A 16,541-nucleotide genomic window follows, 5' to 3' on the forward strand; every position below is an offset into this window, starting at 1 on the left:
AGCACTCGCAGATTATGACTAGCAGCTTACCGGTATCGCTCAAGAGGAAAGTATACAACAGTTGCATCTTGCCTGTACTCACCTATGGGGCTGAAACGTGGAGGCTAACCAAGAGGGTTCTACTTAAGTTGAGGACAACCCAGAGGGCTATGGAACGAAAAATGGTAGGGGTAACATTAAGAGATAGGAAGCGTGCATAGTGGATCAGAGAGATAACTCAAGTTACCGAAATTCTAGTGAAAATTATGAAGAAGAAATGGGCATGGGCAGGACATGTAGTGCGAAGAGAGGATAACCGATGATCGCCTAGGGCAACAAACTGGATGCCAAGGGAAGGAAAGCGTAGCAGGGGGCGGCAGAATGTTATGTGGACGAATGATGTTAAAGAAGTTCGCAGGGGTCAAGTGGATGCAGCTAGCACAGAACCGGGTTAATTGGAGAAATATGGGAGAAGCCTTCGTACTGCAGTGGGTATAGTCAGGCTGATGATGATGATGAACCAGAGCTAAATCGCAACTAAATTTTTTCTCTGGAAAGGTGAGGTATGACATCATTCGCAGTGTTATTTCGCTGCTGTTCAGTGCGTCGCTAACAGCACAATATTAATGGCAATTTTGTGCAGATATTTGTCACAGCAAACATATTGTGACGCAGCTGTAGCCATACAAATGAAGTGCGCTTTGATTAGAAAATATTTTTTAAACATTTATCGAAATGCTCTACTTAGGAACAACAAATTCTTTTCTCGGTCGTTCATTTTTCAGTGTAAGATGTAGGATTTAAACCAGTTTCCTACATTCTTCTACGAAAGAGGAAAAAATGTTAGAGTGTTTATACCAGAGAAATCGCAAGCTGCATCACGTAAAACACTGAAACAACCTACACATGTCGTTTTGTTCAGAACAAATTTATTAGAAAAATTGGGAAAATAACACGATAATGCACTAACTCCTTGGTGCCATAGATAGGTTTACTGAGCACGTCTCTCGCATTGAGAGAGAAGTCTCTTATTCAGGCTATCACATTGGTTCAATATTACGTTAGAAATGACAAGTTGAAGGTTTGCCTTTGAATTAAATGCATATAACAGGCAAAGGCGAAAGGATGCAACCGAATAAACTATATCGTACGTAACAGCACCTTATTTTCAGCCGAGTTCGCCCAGAACTGGGAGCATTTGGGGGATCCCAATTAAAACATTTAACACCCCAAATCCTACCTCATCCTCCACTCTGATTTCGCTTGTCTTCATTTTACTCTGGTTTTGCAGGTATATCGGCGAAGGAATTATTCGGATCGTCTACGCTTAGGCGTGTGCTAGGACCTGAAGGAGAGAGCAGTAAAGCAGTTAGGGCCAAACGCATTCGTTCTTGTTTGGCTTTCTCACTCTCCATCTTCGAAAGCCTGTCCTTCAGCTCGTCGATCTGCGCTACTTGTTCCCTTTCCTTTCTCTGCTTCTCCTCTTTTTCTTTCTCAACCCTTCTGTAATTCTCCCTCCTTATTTCATCGGCTCTCTCCATATCCCATTGCTCCTGTCTTTTTCTCTCTCTCTCTCTCTCTCTCTCCATTTCCCATTGTGCTTCTCTCCTTCTTTCATATTCTCTCTCTCTATTTCGTTGCTCTTCTCTTTCTCTCTCAATCGCTCTCTCCATGTTTCGCTGCGCTTCCCTATTTCTCTCCTGTTCTCTTTCTCGTTCCCGCTGCTCCTCGTTTGCTCTCTCTCTCTGGATAAAGAGCTCTTCGTCCTTGTAGAGGCGAGCGAAATGGGCTTGAAGTTCCTGGAAAAAAAAAAAAAGCCTTATTTGGATCTTTCCTCTTCGACGTGGAAGTCTCGGAATGCAACCATTTGGGCTACTTTGTATACACCGTTTTATCATGGGCGCTGCCATTTTGTGCATGTGGCACCATCTAGCGACCAAGTTGAGAACAACTGCCATGCTGGTCTGTGCGGTCATGGAGGAAGAAAAAAAACTTTTTCTCTCCTTCCTCCATGTGAGCGGTCCCACCCGCGTACAGGAGACATGTACCGCACATCGGCATTTCGGAGCATGCAAAGTTTTGCTTTTCGAAGGCACCTGGCTGAAAGAAAAAAAGCTTTTCTGAGCTAGCCAAGCCATTCGGTTAGAAGTGACCAAATGTACGCTCCTGATCGTGTTGGCTGAAAGCTACACTATAAGCCTGATTAAAATTAGTGTAACTTTTATGTGGCACAGAGAGGCGAAGGCGCACCACTGGCAGCGAGGGCAGTTAAGCAAGCAAGGCAGGACAGCTTCGGTTTACTTTTTATCCTTGAATGATGTCTAGAGAAATATATATATATATATATATATATATATATATATATATATATATATATATATATATATATATATATATATATATATATATGAGCACTGTTTCACTAAACAATAAGTTGACAGGCAGTTTATTAGGCATCGTTTTCTTCAAGTGGGAAGTGTTCTTTCATACTTTCATAAACCTCAGGTGACTGCATCGAAATAGTTTTTCTTTCCCAGGCGGCATCTCGAAAATATTTTCCGCAAAAAGTATTATCCGCTTGTTGCTCAAAGGCTGCCGTTGTTTCACTGGTATTCAGTTCTTCCTGTCCGTTCTCTACAAAGACAGTATACTCGGAACTCGCACGAAAGGCTGCCACCGTTCCTACAAACACAGTATACTCGGAACTCACACGAAAGGCTGCCACCGTTCTCTACAAACACAGTATATTCGGAACTCACACGAAAGGCTGCCAGGCGAAACACTTTTGGAATTCAGAGGCTGCTCATCTTCGCCCAGTTGAAAAAGTTGCAACTGGAACAGCGTTGAGTGACACACGTGCGCGAAAGCCTCTATCGCGCTGTGGTCCGAAGCCCTCCACTACGGCACCTCTTTTTCTCCGTTTTCACTCTCAACTTCGCGATGACGCGATAGCGTAAGGTACGAGTGCCAGGCAACAAATAAAGTCCCGTTTTAACCAAGCCGCATGAACATGCCTGCGTAGCCTAAGGAATGCAAGTGTTTTGGCAGGCTGATTCGGATATCACCCTCCCATATGAAAGGAGAGGCCCGCGTTGGCAGCTCCTGCCAAACGTAATGTCAGGATGTCCTACGGCCAGTTAGTGCTCGGCCATGTCAGCCGCCAGCTACCGCCTCCCAGGTCGTCGTCGTCTTCTTCGAGCCTTTGAATGTATCGGACGCACCGGTCACCGCGAGTATGAACGCTTAAAGGCGTTCACTTAAGCGGAGTGCAAATATATGGTCTGGCAACAGGAGGTTTTTAGATTAGAAACACTCGTTGGACCGTGGATACCCTTGATAACGAACTACCAATTAACAGTACCACACTACGCTCGATGTTCTGGGCAAAGGCGCTAATCATGGTGATTTTAATTTAAAAGCACTTAAATGCTACTTGCGGTATATTTCTAATCAAAGAAACCCATAGAGATTGTCCTTGTGAGCAATCGAGCTAAATTTAAAAGCTTTGCGTGGAGACGATTATTTGCAAATAATATATATATATATTTTAAATTGCTCCTGGCGACCACTCGCAACCGATTTGGGCGACACATCCCAACGCGCAAAACCGCCCCAATTAGGGCGTGCTGAGCGTGTCCCTCATTGGACCTCACAAGTTACGCCGGCGGGCGGGAAGGGACGTAGTGGAGCACCGTCGCGACTTGTTTTCCTCTTTCTTTTGCTTGCGAGTTGGTGTGCGAAGAGTTGAAGGGGGAGAGGAGGAGCATCATTTTCACCGCCGATATGTTCGAGGCTCCACTTCCTATCTTTCTGGCGGAGATGATTGATGGGATTCCTATTGCTGGTGCGCGCTTTCTCGCTTTAGTAATGTCGCTGCTTTCTTCGTTCCTAGTATTCGCGCCAAATTTTCAATTAACTCATTTATTATCGCAGCACTGCCAAAATCTCAGTAACTAAAGAGGCGGATGGTTGCATACGGTGGCATTGCTGTTCTTTGTTGAAACTAGTTGCTTTTAGATAGCACTACGCAAGATGCGATGAAAGCGGCCTGATGCCTACAGTCAGTACTGCGTTTTTCCTTTGTGCCCTAACAAAGTCTGCGATTGTGCTGCGGCAGTTTTACGGGAGCTTCACATCTTTCCTGAACTTGTAAAACCTACAACTCCGCTCGTGCCTCGTTAAAGCTTCCGATCGCGCAACGACGGAGGAATACGAAGAGAGCTTGCCTTTTCCAGAGCCTCCAGATGACGCTGAGAGACTGCTTCACTGCTCATCTTAGGGGTTTTCCTGAACAACTCTCTTGCTTGTGTCATTGCAGCCATATGAGCCTGTAGGAGTCTCTCCAGGTTCCCATGGGGCCTCTGAAAGGAGCGATGCGTGTTATTCGGAGAAATAGTTAGGTGCAGTTTAGCTATTAACCTTTTCCATGCTTTCCATGTAAAGCCGAGTTGCTTTTCTTTTGGCAGCCATGTTGCTCGCTTCAGCTGTCACCTAGAAGGGAAGGTTTACATGCCTGTATACATTCTATCCTGAGGGTATACATACATATACATTTCAGAGGGGAGGAGGTGCGAATATTTAAAACAATAAGGGTGAATATTGAGAATAGCCGACAAAATTACATTTAGACTGCAAAGAACAAAAGCAAACAAACAGAAAGATCACAGAACTAACAAACACAAGCAGTGATGTGCAGTAGGTTGCAAAGAACGAAATCGAACAACAAACAGATAAATCACGTAACTCCTATATGCAAATAAAATGATGAGTAGACAGTGGAGTAATACGTTAGTGATCGCGTTTTTGAAATTTTCTGTGTTATTTATGGGTGCGGAGGTTAAATGTAGGCTATCCATCCCAAACGTTACTTGTCTAATAAAGATTGAGTGTAAGTGTTGATGTTTGACACTGTGGTTTGCTGAATTGTGCGCGTGATCGCGGCGAGAGGGCCAGTTTACTGAAGAAGTAACGGTGTGTGTGCGTGCGTGCGTGCGTGTGTGTGACTCAGGCTATGAGAGATGCTGCAGTGGAAGACTCCGGAAATTTCGACCACCTGGGGTTCTTTAACGTACACTGACATCGCACAGCACATGGGAACCTTGCTTTTCGCCTCCATCGAAAAGCGGCCGCCGAGGCCGGGATTCGATCTCGCGTCCTTTTGTGTGTGTGTGTGTGTGTGTGTGTGTGTGTGTGTGTGTGTGTGTGTGTGTGTGTGTGTGTGTGTGTGTGTGTGTGTGTGTGTGTGTGTGTGTGTGTGTGTGTGTGTGTGTGTGTGTATGTGTGTGTGTGTGTGTGTGTGTGTGTGTGTGTGTGTGTGTGTGTGTGTGTGTGTGTGTGTGTGTGTGTGTGTGTGTGTGTGTGTGTGTGTGTGTGTGTTAAAGAACTCGTGTTCCTACCTGCAGCATTGATTTCGGCTCTGGCAACTGTCCTCCACGGAAAGCTTCAGCATAGGCCTGTAAAGATCATCATCATCATCATCATCAGCTTGATTATACCCACTGCAGGGCGAAGGCCTCTCCCATATTTCTCCACTTAACCCGGTCCTGTAAAGATAAACAGGTGCAACATCTGTTCCACAGTTTAAAATCTGCTTACTCTGAAATAGTCCAATAGCTCGTGACAAGTGATCTTTTCACCGTTGACCTTCTTCACCACAAGGTTTTCTGGAGCCAGGAGTCATGGTAACAATTCCTGGAGCTTCTCCTGGAACTTGGGGTGAATATCCACTAGACGACCACCGAAAGCCTGGTCCATCTCCGCCTATGACGCAATGATTACGGTTATGGGCTGTCATAGTCAAAACCACATTGTAAACAAAAAAAAAAACCGCAAAAACACTTCGTAACCATTTCAAACAGGAATAGAAGTATTGAACGTTACTGAATTGTGTCTACAAACTAATCAAGATTCAGACGCTTGCAAAATTGCCTATGGCGCCAACCGACAGCTACCAATAATAACACTTCGTAACCATTTCAAAAAGGAATAGAAGTATGAAACGTTACCGAATTGTGTCTACAAACTAATCAAGATTCAGACGCTTGCAAAATTGCCTATGGCGCCAACCGACAGCTACCAATAATAACACTTCGTAACCATTTCAAAAAGGAATAGAAGTATGAAACGTTACCGAATTGTGTCTACAAACTAATCAAGATTCAGACGCTTGCAAAATTGCCTATGGCGCCAACCGACAGCTACCAATAATAACACTTCGTAACCATTTCAAAAAGGAATAGAAGTATGAAACGTTACCGAATTGTGTCTACAAACTAATCAAGATTCAGACGCTTGCAAAATTGCCTATGGCGCCAACCGACAGCTACCAATAATAACACTTCGTAACCATTTCAAAAAGGAATAGAAGTATGAAACGTTACCGAATTGTGTCTACAAACTAATCAAGATTCAGACGCTTGCAAAATTGCCTATGGCGCCAACCGACAGCTACCAATAATAACACTTCGTAACCATTTCAAAAAGGAATAGAAGTATGAAACGTTACCGAATTGTGTCTACAAACTAATCAAGATTCAGACGCTTGCAAAATTGCCTATGGCGCCAACCGACAGCTACCAATAATAACACTTCGTAACGATTTCAAAAAGGAATAGAAGTATGAAACGTTACCGAATTGTGTCTACAAACTAATCAAGATTCAGACGCTTGCAAAATTGCCTATGGCGCCAACCGACAGCTACCAGTAATAACACTTCGTAACCATTTCAAAAAGGAATAGAAGTATGAAACGTTACCGAATTGTGTCTACAAACTAATCAATATTCAGACGCTTGCAAAATTGCCTATGGCGCCAACCGACAGCTACCAATAATTCATTTCAAAAAGGAATAGAAGTATGAAACGTTACCGAATTGTGTCTACAAACTAATCAAGATTCAGACGCTTGCAAAATTGCCTATGGCGCCAACCGACAGCTACCAATAATAACACTTCGTAACCATTTCAAAAAGGAATAGAAGTATGAAACGTTACCGAATTGTGTCTACAAACTAATCAAGATTCAGACGCTTGCAAAATTGCCTATGGCGCCAACCAATAGCTACCAATAATACAATAATAATCGTTGCAATATATTTTTAACCATCAAGATATTGTGGTAAATTTTCTTCCGTTGATTTTGTGACTCTGTAGTAAGCAATGAAGCGGCCTATCAATTCAACAATGAGCTGGTTTATAACGAAACTATAGTCGACCAACGGCTGAAGATGCCTCGGGTAAGATACTAATTTTGCAACACCAATTACAGCCCAACAGGTGTGATGCTTCCTTGCTATCGTGGTACGACAAAATTAAAGGTAATAAATTGAGACATTCCAAAGCCTACGCAAACGATTTCCAGGAATAAAATAAGCGAAAGTTATTAACCAAAAAGAAAATAGTAAAGATAGAATTAGTGAATAAAATCGCGGAGCATAGCTCCTAATTCTTTTCCTTTTAAGATAGAATTAGTGAATAAAATCGCGGAGCATAGCTCCTAATTCTTTTCCTTTTAGTTTCAAAACAATACCTTTTCGCCAGGCCGGGGCATGAGAAAGCATTCGACTTTCGAGAAACTTGAACAGATATCTCGTCGCAGCGACTGCAAATCTTCGTGCTGTTTGTCTACCACCTCGAGGCGCTCCTTCAGGACAGTGCAGCCACTTTCTACTCCATAGTCAGCCTCGTACGGAAACGCCCAGTCCCGCACAAGAAACACAAGCCTCTGGAATGGTTGGTTTCTCGCACCCTGCAATAAAAGAAAGTTTTATCAAAGAAAAATTATACCCGTTGCTTTAATAGGGACATCTACGAATACCTCTTGAGCAAACTTTCCATATTCAGCGAAGAACTGCAGGTGTTGGAGTTGGTCCTCTTGGATGTTTCGCAAGACATTGTAAACTTGTACCGAACTCGCCATGATACTCACAGCGAAGACGGTTGTGCAGTCCTTGACCGTGGAGTTACAGTCGAAAGACCCTTGGGTGTCCATCAACAACACAGCGACCTCCTCACCTTGTGATGTGGTCACCTGTGAAGATAACATTCATGTCTCACCCCATCCATGGAAAATATGCCGACCCCTGCGAATATAACGCGATCCATGAAAAATGTGCCCAACTCACTAGAAAGACTTCATCCCAAAGCAGAATTCCAGTAGTGTGCGGCTTGCTGCCGTGTATCCATTCGAAGCCGTCAAGTGGGGCACTCTGATCGTCAAGCCAATCACTGCGGCAGTTGTTTCGCAGGTACCGTAGAAAGAAGCTGAGCATGAAGGACTTTCCCTGGCGGTAAGCACCGGCCACTGAGATCACCACTACAGGTTTGTCCTTTACTCGGTCATTGAGAAGAATAGCCTCTAATTGAGCGCCATCGAGATCGAAACTGTGGTCTTCATTGATGCGGAGAATCTGGACCGCTTTCCCGCTGTCGCCGAAAGCTGCCATCGCGTCCCTGAAGGCAAAATGTGCCTGTCAACTTGTAGAGTGGGTGGATATGCCAACCAACGCTACTACTACAGCAAACGTTGATGGAGACGTACTAAGCAGCACTGGGCGAGCGTGGGAGCGGAATGGAGCAAGGTGGGCAATAGAGAGTGAGGGGAGATGGAAAGGGGGGGGGGGGGGGGGGGAGTCGTGGAGGGTCGCTAACAGCAGCACCGCTTCTAGGGTGAAAAAGAGACGGAGAAGAAAGAGTATGCCCGCCGTGCGAACATCGGCGATGTTTTGTGGGATGCGTGAGAATCAAAAGCACATATAGATTTGCACTGCTGACTTGGCGCCACTGCACGCCCTTCCGCCGAAAGAAAAAAGACAAAACGATCACTGCATGGGCCAGCTCAGCCGCCAGCGAATGCGACGAGCCGAAGGTGTATGGTTTCGGTGGGGAAGGTGTGCCGACGCCGCGGAGGCATGATGCTCGAGGCGGGCTGTCGGCGCTGGCGTGAACCGCGTGAGCGCTCTCTCCCGATTCTCGTGTTCCGTCATGGAAGAAGGAAAGAACTTAGGAGAGGCCCTGACGTCATTTTTTTGAAGCCGGCGCGGCCACACCGCGACCGGACGCTGCAACGTCTCTCCTCCTCCGCCTCCTCCTTTCTTTCTCCGCGACGCTCACGTACCTAGGGCCCTTAGCAACGCTGTTGCTAGTGGCCTGAGTTTTCATAGCAACAGCGTCGCCGTTGCTAATGGCCCGACTTGGCTAACCCTAAACTTTGACGTCACTTACGCCACACTTTCTCCAATGCATTGGGAATAGCAAGGGCCTCTCCTAAGTTGTTTCCTTCCTCCATGTGTTCCGTACACACGGATTACGAAGGGGATTGGTCGTCGTGGCCCCGAGATATGGTGTGCTTTTTTACCTGCTAGCGAATTACGAATCCTTCTACGGCGTATGTGGTTGTTAGGCTTCTACTTTCTAGTTGCTTACATAAAATGTTTATTTCACATTGATCACACACACACACACACACACACACACACACACACACACACACACACACACACACACACACACACACACACACACACACACACACACACACACAACTGCGTGTGACATGCGACATAACTTGTGATTTGTTTTTGTTATTTTTTGGTGACGTAAAGGGTTTTTGCCGAACAATTCTTAAATTAAAACAACCTCGTTCTGCTGTTACTGTTATAGCTTGACAGTGTATTTCACAATGAAACCCACGCATAATGTGCGTCATCCCGACTACGTCTCACCGCGTCTTGACCATGCGTATAAAATAAAAAATATCAGGTGCAAAACGAACTTCGTTATGTCTTCCCTAAAACTATTCACGAATGGAATAAACTTCCACATGATATCCCTTACCACCACTGATGTATTTTTTTCCCTCTTTGCGGATTGTGCAATGTATTAAGCCCCTTGTTTCTTCAATGATTGCCAGAAGTAGTGCTTGTATAATTCTTTGATTGTATTTTCGGTTGCTTGCCTATTAATTTGCATTTCCTGCTTGTACCGATCGTCTTAGTGTTACTTTGACCCCCCCCCCCCCCACACACACACAAAGTGTAATGCCACACAGCGCTTTGGGCATAAAAAAAAATAATGAAATTAACGTATTACACATGCGACAAATTAGCAAAAAAAGAGATGTTCTGCAAAAGTTCTTCGCTGACGTGCGCTTTTGTTTGCACTTTTTTTTTCTCACCGTATGTTTGTGCGTGTGTTGATCAATGTGAAATAAACATTTCACATTGATCAACACACACACACACACACACACACACACACACACACACACACACACACACACACACACACACACACACACACACACACACACACACACACACACACACACACACACACACACACACGCACACACACACACACACACACACACACACACACACACACACACAAACACACACACACACACACACACACACACACACACACACCATTCTCCACCGCTTTCGCTTTCTCTATAGTGCCAGTGATTCTCTATCCATCTCATAACAAGCGCCTCATTTTGCCTACGTGTTTTTGCTGGTTAGAAATCGTGTCATTGTATTTGGTTCATTAGTTATTAGTTTCTTTCGTGATGCTACCCTCGCCGCCCTTACCTATCGCTTGACGCCCGCATGGGCCAGTTTATCCTGCTAAAAAAGAAAAAAAAAAAAAGGCAAACGTCGGCAGCTCCCTCGTCATCCGCGTTGGGCCTCGCGAGTCGCTTCGCTTCCGATGGGCAGTTATATGAGACGCCTGGAGGTGGAGCCCACGAAAGGATTCGAAGCTGGCGCCTCTCTGCGCCTGGCTGCTGTTCAATGCCAGATGGCCCATGCGTCCGTCCTACGAGGCGAGGCGAATGCAAGCAGTGCAGACACGCCGGCGCCAGTCGGTGCCTCGGTTACTTGAGACACCTCGCGGCACTGACCGCGCAGCTGCGGGATATGGCCTGCTGGCTCTGAAAACTTCAGCCTTTGTTCTGAAAGCACGTGCGAGCTTCACGATTCGGCTCTACCACCAGATTCGTTTTTCGACTAAAACTAGCAGGCCCCGTGCCCAGACGGTACACATGCATTGTTTGTGGAAAACACGGAGGCAGGCGATACTACCGAGACAGTTCAGTTCAGCTCAGTCGTTCAGTCGTGTCCGACTCTTCATGACCCTATGGACCATATCACGCCACGCTTTCCGGTCTCTCACTATCTTCCTGACATCACATAACTTCATCTACAGCGCCTCGAGGATGCCATCTAACCATCGCGTTCGCTGCCTACCCCTTCTCCGGCGACCCTCAACCTTTCCCAACATCAAATCTTTCTCCAGCAACTCCTCTCTTCTCATCAGATGACCAAAGTAGCTGAGCTTTAACTTTAGAATTTGACCCTCCAATGAGCAGTCAGGGTTTATGGTTGACAATATCGACTGATTTGATCTTCTGGCCCTCCAAGGAACTCTCAAGAGTCTCCGCCAGCACCACTACCAAGACACCATAGTGGAAATGAAAATTGATGTTTGCCTCTAGATTGGCATCAACTCCAGACGGCGTCACACAACTCGCCCTTTCTTTTATTTCCAAGAGTACATTTGGTTTTCCTTTTCAGGATAAGTGTCGGATAAGCAACCGTCGTAGCCTTTCAGTAGCTCTCCCCGTCCGTGACATCGTGAATAAATGAATGAAAAACTTTATTTAGACAAAGAGAATTCTCCCGGGTGGAGCCCTCAGTCCAGGGGCCCAGTGGCCTTTGCCGTCTGGCACGCTCTGTCGAGCTGGCCATCAGGCGTCGAGCAGGACAGCGCAGCCTCCCACTGCTCCGGTGTTGGTGTGGTGTTTATTGACGCTACCTGCGTTTCTTTGACACGCCCACGTAACATATGGTAGAGTGTATGGGGTTCCCCGCATAGTGGGCATTTATCTTCGTATATTGTGGGATGAAGTTTACTCAGGAGCAGTGGAGCCCGGCCGTACGTAGCGAAGAATCGAGCGCGCACGCCGATTTTATTTTTCCGCGAAGAATGGTATGCTATCGGCTATGCGTAATAACTGAAGTTTAGGTTAATTGTTTTTTTTTTGTATTGTAATTTATTGTTTTCTTTTTTTTTTCATCGTTTTTATTTACGTTGTTTCTCTTCCTACGTTTTGTTATTTTCCAGCTCCTGGCATGCGTGAGGAAATTTTCTCAATGCGTCCCGCATAATAATACCAGTTTGGAACCCCTGCTGTACACATTCGACCCAGTGGCGTCGCGAGGGGGTTCGGGGAGAGCGGTCCGCACCGGGTGCAACGCTCAGAGGTGGTGCAGCAGTTAGATGGGGGAAGGGGTCGAAATAAAGTTTGTGTAAAGACACGAAAAGACGCGTATTGGTGGAGACACTGAATGACAAGTGTGATCTCCTCGTAGAACGAATTATTCTGTTGTAAGGAGCGCTTGAAAACACATTCCTTAGTTTATGCTAGAGACTCCACGCCATTTTAACGTTGGACCGGGTACGTGCGTGTACCCTGGAAAGAACCCCTGCGTGGGAGCGTGTTAGACGACGCCCGTCGGCGCCTCTTCTTGTTTTGTTTATGTGCCCCCTTTCCCAAGCTAGGACCGCTGGCAGCATCTCTCCAGCAGTTGTTTGGATTATGTCTTGTTCATTTATCTCCTGTACCTTTCTCGCTCCTCGGCCCAGTCACACATCCGCCTCACACTTTCAAAACGCCGAAAGGCACAGTTATGTTTCGAAGCCGCTCTCCACGCTGTCACCCGCCGTGCTCGTCCAGAGGGCGACGGTCTCTTCAGCTGCTGGCATTCGAAAGGGTTCTCCTCTCACCCGCCGTGCTCGGTTGCGCTGACCGGCGGTCTGTTGAGTTGTACCTGCTGGGCACCTTGGAGTACTACCCGTAGACGAACCAGGCTTACAACATCTTTATTGTAACTGGTCTCTCCTCTTTTGAAATTGCCTTTGACAGCTCGTTAAATAGACTCCCTAAACACAGCCCTTATCATTGCGCCAATAGGGACGCAGTAAACTCTCTGGGCGGGGCCAATAGGCTCCAGCACAGTTCCTCCTTACTCCCGTCATCCTGTACGCACAACATCACGCGTGCACATTCCAGAGTTCAAATCCGCTGCCGTGGTCACGTACGTCCTTGCCGGACAGCCCGAGTCCCGTGGGAATGAGCTTCCTGGCCTCCGCGGCTCCTTTACACAAGAGCCCAGCGCTCGCACACACACAAACACACACCTCCCCACACCGTGGATGATCTCTGGTTCGGAATAGTGCTGCTCGCCCTGCCGACGCGGGACATCCGGAGTCGTCTTGCGGGCGGGGTTGCGTCGGCGACTTGAAATCCGCGCCAGCCAGGCGATCCGCGATCCATGGTCACGGGAAATGAACGAAAAGTCACGCACCGCGCTCCGGCCCTCAAGTGCACGCCCCGCAGCTGCGCTCTCGACGAGCAGGCGCCAGTCCAGAAGCCGACGGTGTGGTATGTCGCGTTGATGAGCGCAACAGGCACGGAATGCCTTTTGCTCAGGGGATGGCAAGTCTGATCACTACGCGCTGACTAGAACAAGAAAATGAGAAGCAGGGCACCTGTGGTGTCCAGTTCTTGAGGAAGTCAATGCTGCGCAACTGTATTTGTAGACAAAAGGATTATCCCTCAAGTTTGCGGTCACAGTTCGCGCGTTCGAGTTCGTAGTGGCGTGGGAGAGTGACCGGAACATCCGAAATTTTGCACATTGTACGCAATGCATTCCAGCCGGGGAATTTCGCGAATTCGTATAATCCCAAAGTTCGTGTAAACCGGATTCGTATCACCAAATTTTTTCTTATATACGTCAGGTCTTGATTGTACTTTGCCTTGAACTCTTTGCGCGAATGTCTGCTTTTGAAATAACCGTGATAATTTTGTTATAATTTATATGAAGAAAACTGGCCTTAAGTGTTCAAATTTTCTGTATATCGATTGGTTCTTGATTGTTTAACGAATGCATTCGAGGGATACGTGTAAGCCTTTTAAATTCTGCAAATGCGGCAGACATAATTATTTGTTCCTTATGACTTTTGTAAGTGTCGTGTTTTCTGGCATGTCCATTAAATGTCCTGATTAACGGCTTGCCTGTTTCATAACTTTAGTTATTTGCTGTGCGTTCCAGTTGTCCTTAAGTTATAGATTTGCATCTCTAACTCTCACTAGTCATTCCTATGCATATTCCTGCGCGCGTGATAACGTGCAGTCTGGCATCGTTTCTGTTGACCATTCCTTTCCTCTGAGCCATTATTACCGGCATAAGTGCAGTTGTTTATTGCACATTGGAAACTTATTCTTACGCTGAATTCGTGTAACCAGTGCTATAAGCACTAACACAAGGAGAACACAGGAAGGCGCTTCTATACAGATTATCACATTTTCTTCGCTGATTTTTTTTATAGTCTCTCAATATGTATGCGAAGTTCCATTGCTACTCCGTTATAGTTATTGTAGCATTTACCGCGCCTACGCACCGGGTGCGGTGACCCTAGCGACGCCACTGTTTCGACCGTCGTTCTCAGCTCTCAGCGTATGCTCCTTCCATTTGGTTTCGTTTTTAATGTGAGCGGAATGAAGGAACCCATTTAATTTAGAAAATATTCATTGTTTGGGGCACTTTGCTAGAAAAGAAGTTCCAAAGTTTGTTTGATACCCGGGAGCGCACGTGCATAGGTAATTTGTTTATTTATTTACGGTCAAGGCCGAGGCATTACAAGGGGGGGGGGGGGGGGGGTCGTTACCATACCCTATGCGCCGAAAGGGACGTAAGCTTAAAGGTTTCGAGGCGAATAGGAAGACCGTGATTTATGCTGCTGGGGTCCTCTATTGCTGGCTGCCTTCTATACATTTATGCCTTCCTTTTCTTGCCTTTAAATGAAATCACAGACAAGAACTGCTCTTGGGAACTCACGCTAGGTACTTTGCAGTATGAGCTGCCCTGACGCTGGCAGTGAGCAATGCGCAAAGAATGGAGCGAGTGAACGCCAGATGAAGCCGGTGTCTTCACGCTGCCACGATTGCGCCATAAAATAGCCGCCTTTTCTCTACTTCACACTCGTGGCTGGTTATATACGCATACCAGTAGATGCTGTTTTTTTTTTTAATGGAACACCACGCTACACATGAGTGAATATGTTTATGCTTTCGATAATTCAGCGTATTTAGCGATCTTCTGAACCTGTTCTCACAGAATGGGTGGCAGCAGAGGTGGCCCGAAACGCAATAATACACAGGGGAGTATGACAAGTGGCTCGAACCTCTCGAGTGCTATTCCACCTTGTGTGCCGTGCAAGCGGACGACGACAGGTGAGGATCGGAGTGGCCTGATATACGAGATGTAATGGAAGGCAATCAAGATCAGAGCTGTTATACACAAGGACACGCGACTGTGCCTTTAGATGTGGACTTTGGATACTATTTGACAGAATCAGATCTAAGATGTTTGCGGAATCTGGTGTGACGAGCGTTAGTTTGGAAATTAACTGCGCTAAAGCTTAAACAAATGTAAATGAAAATATTTGTCTCTCTTGATCCTGATAACGATTATGATGACAGATTACTCCAATCTATGTTAGGATAGCTAAAATCACCAAAGAGTAGGATAACGGTATTTAGGTGGGCTGTTGTAAGCTGTATTAGATTGTTATTAAGCTGACCACATCTCTGGAATGGGGGCCTGTAACAAGCGCCGAAGAATACCGTTACTGGTGACGCGCGTCACAAAATCCAAAGAATTTTGAGGTTTGATTCAATTGATACAAGATAGCACGAAATCTGCCGATGAACTGCGATAAGCACCCTCCCTCTCTTGAGCCTTGGTGGTCATTTTGAAAGACGCGAAAGTCGTTTAGCGCGACCAGAACTTCATTATCAAAGATGTCGCTGTTGAGCAACGTTTCTGTTAGTAAATTGCTGCCTGTTGATGACAGAAGTCAGATCACGCTTAGGAAGAAAACTGCGTGTGGCTAAACGCTACCTATAAATCGGCTCGCGCTACATTCGGTCTGATTGTTCGCATAGCTATATGCTCAGGCGGAGCGCGTTTTGATACTATAGTTTGACAGTTCAGAGTGATCCAGGCAGCTGGGAACAGCGCACAGGACCTAAAAAAACTCTACTTTGGTTTCGCAGATACCTGGTCAATATATTCGTCTATGAAGATATATCTGCACATTGCAGACAATACCTGAGCGACGGAGCAGTTCTTCAACACGTGCGCGGCGCAGATATTCCCTGGACGACGCAATTCTTCGCATTCGACGAGAGGATAAAGGAGCGCCGCGACCATCCCTGCGCCACAGTTCAGGGTGATCCAACAGCTGTGAACAGCCAGGACCTAAAAAACTTTACTTCGGTTTCGCAGGTACGCCTTTACTTGCTCCATTTTTTTCATTTCAGTATACAGCTCCTGGGTTATCCTGCATCTGTTTCTGCAAAATGGATGTGGGAACGAATCTGTTATCTGCTCTTGGTGATGCGTTGGTCGAAAAACCGCCGACAACGATAAACGAACTTGCCAAAATTTTGGTCTAAATGACTACGCCACTAGAAACAGTGACTACGTGTATCA

The 16,541-nt window shown here is 46.1% G+C and overlaps 1 pseudogene across 1 annotated transcript; it reads right to left on the minus strand.

Annotated features, from left to right (window-relative positions):
* Positions 1-937: 937 nt before the first annotated feature.
* Positions 938-8,507, minus strand: LOC146175269 (atlastin-like; annotated as a pseudogene). Its single transcript, XR_014701922.1, has 8 exons — positions 8,103-8,507; positions 7,796-8,008; positions 7,508-7,726; positions 5,575-5,739; positions 5,376-5,432; positions 4,399-4,470; positions 4,206-4,340; positions 938-1,778 (listed from the first exon to the last, which is right to left on the minus strand). The product of XR_014701922.1 is annotated as an atlastin-like (transcript).
* Between the last annotated feature and the right edge of the window lie 8,034 nt (positions 8,508-16,541).

This window comes from Amblyomma maculatum, chromosome 11, assembly GCF_055883805.1.
Source record: "Amblyomma maculatum isolate TAMU_Amacu chromosome 11, ASM5588380v1, whole genome shotgun sequence".
Classification (NCBI taxonomy): Eukaryota; Metazoa; Arthropoda; class Arachnida; order Ixodida; family Ixodidae; genus Amblyomma; species Amblyomma maculatum.